Source organism: Heliangelus exortis, chromosome 2, assembly GCF_036169615.1.
Source record: "Heliangelus exortis chromosome 2, bHelExo1.hap1, whole genome shotgun sequence".
In the NCBI taxonomy this organism is placed as follows: domain Eukaryota; kingdom Metazoa; phylum Chordata; class Aves; order Apodiformes; family Trochilidae; genus Heliangelus; species Heliangelus exortis.
The window spans coordinates 122764570-122774178 of record NC_092423.1 but is presented as its reverse complement, the minus strand read 5'-3'; the positions used below and the strand labels follow the sequence as shown (position 1 = coordinate 122774178).

At 45.2% G+C, this 9609-nt stretch overlaps 1 protein-coding gene across 2 annotated transcripts in view; it reads left to right on the top strand.

Moving 5' to 3' along the window:
• Positions 1-1796: 1796 nt before the first annotated feature.
• PAG1 (phosphoprotein membrane anchor with glycosphingolipid microdomains 1) overlaps positions 1797-9609 on the top strand; it is a 109043-nt gene continuing 101230 nt past the window's right edge. The window contains exon 1 of one of the 2 annotated variants that reach the window (XM_071737842.1): positions 1797-2029. The gene's annotated coding sequence lies outside the window, so the exon portion shown is untranslated. Of the gene's footprint in view, positions 2030-2435; positions 2588-9609 lie in introns of those variants that run through there. The other variant, XM_071737841.1, reaches the window with a different exon arrangement.

Genomic DNA, 9609 nt, shown 5'->3' with positions numbered 1-9609 from the left:
TCTTCTCAAATACACAGGAAATTAAACCAAACAGCATTTGGAACCAAAGGGTAAAGGAAAGAGAGGAGGTGGGAGAGAAGAAGAGGCAAAGGAGAGCTGCCCCTCTTGTTAGAAATTTTCCTTGTTTACATTTGAACAGGAGTATAGGTTAAAATGAGAATATACATTGTTATATTACACTCTTTTTATACCATATATAGTGACTCATTCAAAAGCAAGTATATGGTTTTGGTTTAGCTTATGTTTTTTGGAAGGTTTTTTCAACTAATTAAATCCAAATAAACTAGTTTAAGTATCTGGAGGACCAGGAATGTCTACACTATGTTTAAAGAGATGGAAAGTTCCTATGTGTTTCAGTGTACTGGCATGTTTTGCGCCTCCCTTGTGAAGACTCAAGGAAAACTGCATTTTGCTGATGACATCAAATTGTGCAAAAATACATAGCTGAAGGGGAGCAGCTGCTAGAACATTGGTTCCCAGTCATTTTGGACCTACACACTACTGTTAGCCTCCAAAATTGCCTAGTAATCACAATGTGAAAACACAATGAAGGCACCAAATTGCTGTGATGGCCTACCAGGGCTTTATGGGACAGCTGTGATCTTTGAGCAGAACTGGGGAACCATTGGTCTAGAATGATGAAGGTCAGATGTAGTAAAAAGTTCTGATTAAAGACTCCAGATGGCAGATCTTCATTGACTGTACAATGACAAGAAGCCAACACAATTGGAGGGGAAAGAGTTAAAGTCATCCAGATAGTTGAGTTCATTGCACAGTCACCATGTGGGATGTGGATGCAGATGTGAGGGGTTTCACAAAGCCTGCTTGTTACTAATGGGAGGATTTGATGGAAACTGTCTGCAAGAAGGATGGGCAAAGGAAACCAGAGAACAAAGTCTGAGAAAAACATCATTAGGTCAGCTACAACGTGCCAGTATAGTGGCAAGTTAGGAATAGAGAAGAAAAGCAACACCAGATTGGTAAAATGACAATCATCAGCTGGCTGTTACACAAGCTGGCAGGCTACATGATAGAATAATACACATTTTGTTGCAGGGGCCATGTGAACAAACTGAGATGGGCTGGACTCTGCTAAACATGGACTGTGTCTCTCAGTGAAGACAGAAGTTGTTGTACAAAGAGCTTAAAGAAGGCTCGGAAGGAAAAAAAAAAAAAAAAAAAAGGCAAGCAAATCAACAGAAAAAACCAACAGCTGGCAATACTGGAAGATGATGTGAAGAAAGGATCACCTCTGAGGATTAATTGGATGGATGTGCATGGAGATTATAAACTGAGCTATAATCTTGCCAAAGACTAGGTGAAGATCAAAATGCTGATGGTAATGCTGTATTTGGATTATTAAAGCCAAACAAAACCAGCACTTTCCTTCATAGGTAAATCTTTGCTTGGTAAGCACCAAATGCAGATTCAGGCTCAAACCTCGAGCCAGCCATGCATGCAAGTTGTGTTTTACTGCAGAATAGGATATGGGGTTTGAACTTGTTCTCAGGAAGAAACTCACTGGGTGTTAGGTCAGTCCTTACATCTGGGTGGAAACTTGTGGTAATTGTGCAACTTCTCTAAAAAATCCCCAGAGATCTAGGTTCAGCATTTTGCCTTTGCAGCCTTTCCTGCCTTTGAACTTACAGTGCCTTTCACTTGAAGTCCTTACACTTCCCTGTATCATGTAAAATACGGTTATTTCGTTCGCTGAAAGACCACGGTACAACATTAAAAAACCACCAATAACTATGCAGATGTCCCTTCTGTCATATCACCTGTCCTAATTAGTCACACTCACTTAGCGGGAGAAAAAACCCAAAAATAATAGGACTCCCGTACTCTCCTTTTTCCCTCCTTTTCCAGGCTGGCCACCGTAGCACCCTCCAGCTGAGAAGCAAGGAGACCGGGCGCCCATGTGCAGCAGTCGGGGGAAGCGGCGGCTCCGGCAAGCTGCGGCGGCCGCCGACCCCAGACCTCCGGGAGCAGCCGAGACCCCCACCGCCGGTGCCGGCGGCAGCGCTGCAAGGTGGGCAACCCGGCACCGACTGCCATCTCCGTGCACCCCCCTCCCCGCCGCATCAGGCCTCCGCGGAGCAAGGGGGTGCGGCGGCACTGCCCCGCGCAGCCTCCGCAAAGGGGCGCGGCGGTGCGCGGTGCGGGGGGGCTGTGGGGGGAGAACGCGCAAGGGCTGCGGTGCGCCGGGAGGGGAGGGGAAAGGGGGCGCGCAGGGGTTGCGGTGCGCGGTGAGCGCTGATGCGCTGCCTGCCCGCGGCGCCGCCGCCGCATCGGTCGCTTCTCGGCGCCCGTGGCCGGGACATGCGCACTGCCGCGCACTCGCCCGCGCCGCGCTCCGCGGTCGCGCTGTGTCCCTCTCAGCCACCTCCCCTCGACCCTCCCGCAGGGCGGAGGAGGGGGAGGGAGAGAGGGAGGGAAAGAGGAGGAGGGAGAAAAGAGAGACGCGCCGCAACTTGCTGCTGCTCCTCCCCTCGTCTCTGCCCGGCCCCTGCGGGCTCCGCTTCGCGGGCAGCGCTCCGCGGGAGGCAGCATCTCCCGGCGCGCCTCTCCGCGGGGCCGGTGCTTCCCGGTGAGTTGTGGGGCGGTATAGCAAGTTGCTGTATCTGTCGGTTTGTTTGCTTTTTTGTTTGTTGGGGGGTTTTGGGGGGGAGAGGAAGGGGGTGGTGGTGTTTGTGTGCGTGTGCTGTCGCTGCGGGCGCGGGTCCCTGCGCGGCTGCGGGAGGCTGGTGGTGAGGCCGCCGCAGAGCTGCGGGGCTCGGCTCGGCGCCCACCGCAGCTCTGCTCCTTTCCGGCCGAGGTCCCTTTTGCGGTGACGGCGGCCATTTAGGGGGTAATTTGTCCGGGAGCGGTCACAGGTGCAGGGCAGGAGCCGGGGCGGGAAGGAGCCGGGGTTGTGCGTTTGCCCGGGCGCAGTGCGCCGGCATCCCGCGGCGGCGGGGTTCTCCGCGCATCCCGGGTCCGGCGAGTCAGTCCCTTGACTATATTTTAATTCAAATCCTATTACATGGTGACAGACTCCAGTTTGTTTCGCAGTGGCATCTGGTCTTGGAAACTCCTTAAGAGAAGGGATCACCAGGAGAGAGCAGGGACTGGTGTTCAAAGCGTCGCGAAGAGAGATGCAAGCGCAAATTAGTCCTAGCACATCATTGGCCGCGTGTGCTGCTCGGAGCACTTATTTTAGCGCTGGTACGAGGGGGGAAAAAACCCCAACAAAACCTGGCAGACGGTCATACCAAAAAGTTGTGGTACACACGCTAATGGACCCAGTTATCTGAGTAAACAAACGTAGTGATTTATAGGTGTCTGAACTATAATGCTTTGAATGATCGAGCTCTTTAACCTTTCTTTTTAATCTGTCTCTCGGAGTTTGGTTTTAAGGAGAGTAATACATCATTTGTAGCGCTGAATACTTGAGTTGATTACACTTGTAAAAGGAATGGCCTTTGAAACAGTACTGAGCCATTAAGCAACAAATGCAGGAAAAGAGAGAAAGAGCGAAGATAAAATTCTGGTAGAAAATATTTTCTCACTTCCAAGCAGCCGTGCTCAATAACTTTGTCCAGAGTACTTGTTATATTAACTTAAACTTTAAAAAAAATAATAAGCGCACTGTGTAGAAACAGAAGCAAATCCTCCCTAGTCCTCTTGAAGGCAGTCTGTGTTGCAGTTGAATGCTGATCAGAGCAGTGTGTTAAGAGAATTTGCAGAGGCAAGCACTGCTAAAGATAACCAGTAGGTAAATTGAAGTACTTTGGGTTTGCATTTGTTTCTTGCAGAGAATACAGAAGCAGAAATTTCAAGTTTCGGGGTTTCTTACTTGGAACATCTTTAGAAATTTTACTCTGATAAATATACCTGTATGCGAGGCTTCATTGTAGCAAAAGTGCCTTCCCTTACTGGAGGAGTGATTAATTCGGGTGTCAGTTTCTTTAACAACGGCCAAATTCTGCAACACATGGAACATCTCTTGTGAGGGGACAGTGTCTTTTGCCTCATTGAAAAACAGTTGTGAATACAGTATACAAAACATTTTGCAGGCCTGAAGTGCAAAAGCAGTTTTACCTTTAACAAGAATTTCAAGACAGGATTTTATTAACATAAAATCAGTATTCAAGTCAGCAATGGGGCTCTGCAACTTTTGAGTGAGAAGCTGCTCTGAAGGCAGGACACTGCTGATGTGAGTAAAGGTTGTGGCGCTCAGCAAGCTCACCTATCTTTTGTTCAGTTTCTTTTATGAAAAGTAATTAAATTAATAAAAAAAACCCAGGTCATCCATTGCATTTTAAGGTGCTGTCTTCATAAGTCTTCATCATCAGGCATGATGTGGTTTTGGATCACATATGGTATACAAATTACTGCTACTAGATAATTTAAGATCTCCATTTATCCTGCTATTAAAGTTACAGGATTTCTGGATTCCAGGACCTAAATAAGAAATGCTCAATAATCTAGAGCTAATTTATATTTTAAGAAGTACTGTTCTGAGGAGTCCACAAGAAATGCAATTGAGTTTTCCATACTGGCTATGCAGTGGCGTTTAGTGAAGCAATACTCTTTCCTGGGGCAGTGATGATTTCATTAACACACAGAGGAGTTAAATCTGTTTATCAGCTCATTGATGCTGATGGTATAGTACTGTAGAGTTCAATGGCTGGAACAGGACACAGTTCTGGGGCCCTGGCTATACAGCCTGTAGCTTGCAGGCAGGCTGCCCTTGATGATTGCAGCCCATCCCTGCATCCCAAGGATGCTGTCAGTTGCAGGGCTTGTGTTGTGCTTAACGATGCCAAAGAACTTGTGTTCTGGTGAGAGAAATTCAGGACAGTTTCTTCCTTGGGAAAATGGTGTGTTTCTAAACATTGGTATCATCAGATAGTGTTTACATCGGTAGAAACATGGGAAGGGCAAGCTGTGCATGGTCACTTGTGTAACACTGCTAGTAATGAAGTCTAGACTAGGAAATCACTGCGCATTCAAGCGGGCTCTTGGAGGCCCTTTAAAATCCTGCTGCATAGGTGGGGAAGCTGAAGCCTGAAGATTCAATTGCAGATTTCCTAAGGGTTGTTGAGGTGTCCTTGGTTGCTGTTTCCCCTATCTTCATCATGGTATCCCTCACACTCTGAACAGCTGTGCAGTGTTGCAGCTACTCCATAGGTCTGCCATGGGCATGGTATATATGCTGCATCCAACTCACTTTGCCCTTGGCTCCTCACTTGCCAAAGCCCCTGTGTGCCATGCAGGCAGGGTTGACCTGCTGAACTGGAGTAAATACCACCCTGAAGGTGCTCAGTGACTCAGTTGGGGCCCCAGGCTGCAACCCCCTCTGCAGTGTTACTTTGCCTTTCTTCCTTGGTGAAGTGGCTTTTTCCAATACTGTTTCTTGGAGTGGTGAGGACAAGCTGTATGAGTTGGGACCTCCAAAGGTTGCTCCTGCAAAGGGGCACCAAGCACAGCTCTCAGGTGAAGATGATGAGAGATGAGAGGCGTTCCTTGGTTTGGTGGCTGTGATATAACCAAGTTTTAATTAAAGCAGTGGCAGTAGATTATTAGGGCAGATAAATACTGCCTTGTTACAGCCCTCTTGGGTCGTATGTAAGCAGTATTCGTTTTAGAAAGGATGAATGAATAGTCAGTGTGAAGGATAAAGATCAGCATTGTTAATCACTCTGTAAGTCTTCCGTGGGAAAGTGTAAACTCACGAGGGAAGATACTGTCCATAAATGTCATTTAAATATTTACATTACTTGAGGAAAAAAAAAATATATTAAAGTACCAAGTCATGTTTGGTACTTTAACATGATAGCTAGGAGTTGTACAGCTGGGATTGGTCAGTGGTGAGCTGTATTTCTATGTAATACTTTGCTAGTAGTTATGAAGAGCTCTTATTCAACACCACTGTGAAAAAAAAATTAATTGCTCATGTCAAAGTGCAGATTAAAAAAAATTTAGAAACTTGGGAGACTACATTTGCTTAAACTCTTGTGCTTCAAGCATGGTAAACTATTCACTTCTGATTTCCTTGGGTAAGTAGTGTGCCAGTCACCATTATCTGGGCTAGGGGCATAGTGTGATTGATCATCCACTTGTAGTTGGTGCCTGTTTATAAGTCTGCAGGGTGAAAAAGAATGAATCCATCTAGAAAAGAATGTCCGTCCCCTCCCCATAAATAACTGGAAATGGTACAAAATGTTCCTGTGCTGATCCTTGATTTCGTAATTCTCACAAAAGTTTCTTTTGTCTTTTTCCAGCTCACAGAATGTGATACAGCCCTTGAAAAAATATCTGTGTGCTTTCATGTAAATGTGATGAGTATGAGCCTTTGAAAACATATCTTAGCTGATGCTGATGAATAAACAAACTTGGCCAGAGTAAATCTTTTCATCTAACTTCAAGAGCCACACTGTAATGAAGTAAATATAGATGTACTTAATGGGTTCCTTTCATCCAGATACATAACAAACCCTCCAAAGTAATGCAAACGAATTGAAAATGGATTTTTTAAAGTGGCTTTTTTTAGGTATTGGAGAAATTTAGTCTTAGCTAGGCTAGGATGGGAGTGGAGTTTAGTCCTGGAGGCATGCAGGTGCTGGCCTAAACAGGAAGGGGCAGAGACAATGCCAGATAACCCTGGCTCTTCCCCTGCAGTTGTTCTTCAAAAAAGCCAGAAGGTGCTTGTCCCACATGTGCTTTAAACCATGTTATTCAATGAACTTCGACCCAGACTTGTCTCTTTTGAAGGCAGCTTGCAGATGAGGCTTTGAGAGGCAGGGGAACCTGCAGAGACTGCTGCCTGCTCCCCCTGGGCCACAGCCTGGCTCTGCACCTTGTTGCTAAGCCCTCCAGGTAGCACCTCCAAGTTTGGGATGTCTGGCAGCCTGGGCATCCTGTGCCACCACTTCGCTTGATGCCAGCCTGCCTGGGGGGATTCCTTCACAGGGCACTTCCTGGCAGTGCCAAGTTCTGGTTGCTGGGTTCACAGAGTGCTTGAACTGGGTGTTAAAGGTGGCCTCAGGGCCACTGTGACAGGTTGTAGACATAATCATTGAAGTATGACTGTGGTGGTGTTGACTTTGGCAGCACCTTCTTAGTTGGAAGCTGTGGGAAGGAGGAGCTCAAAGCACAGTTCTGCAGATCTGGACTTCCACTGTGTGACAGTGGATTTGGTTTCATTTCTAGATGTTCAGGGTGACTTTTTTAATGACAGCATTTGTAAACAGTTTAAAAACTTGGGGGGAAGGCGAGCCTAGCAAATACAACTGTTTGGTTTTACACTCCTTGCTTTGTGGAGAAGCATGTTTGCATTTCACAGAAGGAGCCTTTGGATTCTCTCTTTGAAAAGCACAATTATAAAACAATTTTACTTTAACAACAAGTGCTTTGTTTGAAAAGGATAAACCCTGCTTTGGAGAAGATGACCATAACTTTTTCTTTTCTTAAAGGGAAAAGTTCAGGTCCATTTCATTCCACAATGGAATGAAAATTCCATTCGAGGCTGGGCCATATGTTTATAAAAGTTTGAGTATTAGAATATTTAGACGATTATGTCATCATAATTACAGAAATTCTTCAGTATGAGCTTTTTCTTTGCTGAGGTCTTGATGAGTGGGAAATACTATAAAGAATGATTTCTGAGAGTGTTGGAGGAATTGTGGGGAAGAGCTTTAAATCTAGCAGACTTGTACTTCAAAAAACACAAAATGATTTATTAAAGTTCAGATTTGACTCCCTATTTGACATCTCAAATACTCAGGCATCAATTTAGCTCACATCTGGTTGTGTTGTGCCACGTGTACAGAAGTGAAACATTAAAAACTGTTCGGCTTCGGATGTGTTCATCTGGGGATTTACCCATAAATAATTGATAACCCCCTGAAACAAAATCTCTTCATTACTCCACGGACTGCTTACCTCTTCTCTCCTGCGCTCATTGTTCTTGCAGGCATGGGGGCAGAAGGAGGCACTGCTTTAATGAAGGTGTATGTCAGCCTCCATTGCTGCTTTCAAAAGGTCACCCAGCTAAACAGCAGCAGTGAAACGCGTGACAAAAGACAAACATTTTATTCTCCTATGGAGATAGGTGGCAATCCAGTGTTTTACAGGAACCGCTTAGCTGCTGGGTTTAAGACTTCTTTTCATCCTAGCATAGAAGCAGTGCTTATGATGAATTAATAAATCAATGAAAATTTTGCATCTGGTGCATGGCAGGGTAGAATGCCAAATTAAGGGCTGTTTGATGTTCAGTACCAATTACAACTATGATACTTGGGCTTGATCTTTTAAGATTTTACTGCCATTAAGTATCTTCTCTAAGCCTGCTGACTGCAACGGGGCAGCTCTTTGTAAGCAATGGTTTCTCATTTGAGCAAGGGCTTGTGTGATTGAGTTCTTATTTACTAGACATCGAATTTAGTGGTGAATTTTCTGTCCTGAAAAAAAGAAGAGCTATTCTGCTACCCACTGACTTAATAAAGTGATTTGTTTGATCGAACAAAATCTCATTTTAATGGAAAAACTGCCTCAGTGTAAGATCAGTTCATCTTCCTGATGGCTTGATTGCTTTAGAGTTAATAGCCAGGTTCTGTAACAGTCTTTAAAGGTCCTAATACTTGCTTGCAGTTTAATAGCCCTAACTACTGCTAATGTACAGGGAATGTTCAAATCACATCATTGAGAGAGAACCCTAACAAATCATACAGCTATTTTAATGTGAGGTTTCAGATGTAACTCATGTTTAATTGAAAGGTGAATGCTGCAAAGGCTTTGTCAGCCTGCTGTTCAGATGACAGCACTTTCTGTGCAGTACCTGTAAGTCCCAGAACTCTGATCCCAGCTTTCGGCTTCAGGATTCAGAGCTCAAACTCTTCCTGTTTTATCTGGCAGATGTGTGCATCTGTGGTGTTGTCATCTCAAAAATACTGGGTTTAGTTAAAAAAAAAAATCCAAAATAAAAATAGTGGTCACATTCTGCCTGGTGTTGGAGAAAAGGGGGCCTTCGCTCCTTCATCTGTAAACCAAAAGATTAAGCTTGTTTATCAGGGATTAACAGAGCTGTTTTCTGTTAATTCATAGTGGTGTAGTCGAAGTGCCTGATTCTACATCAGTGGAAAATCCATTATCAATCAAATTTCGCAGCTGAAGCCAAAGGGATTAGAAGCTTGTTGTTGGAAGTGATTGAAGGCAAGAAAGATCTGGATATGCTTGTTGCCACATGGCAGTGATCCACCAGTTGGGTGTGGCCACAAAAAATGGCAAAGGAGTATATTTGGCTGCCTTAGGCAAGCTATTTGCAGAGGTGTATGAAAGGGTTAGTGCCACTGTACAGGGATGTAGAGCAGCCTTATCCAGGGTGCTGCTGGTAGCCCTTGTTACTCACACGGAAGCAAGAAAACTTTCAAAATGGAAGAGGTGCACAGAGAAAGCTGACCTGAAGGTCTATTTTAGGGACTGTGCCATGGTGGGTGAGAGTTAATGAGGTCAGATGTGTAATGGGAGCAGGAGTTGGGAAGAGCAGTGAAAGGGGGACGCAGATTTGGGGATATGCAGTGCTGTCTTACCTACCCCCGTTCCAACTGACAGCCGTGGACCTTGGCT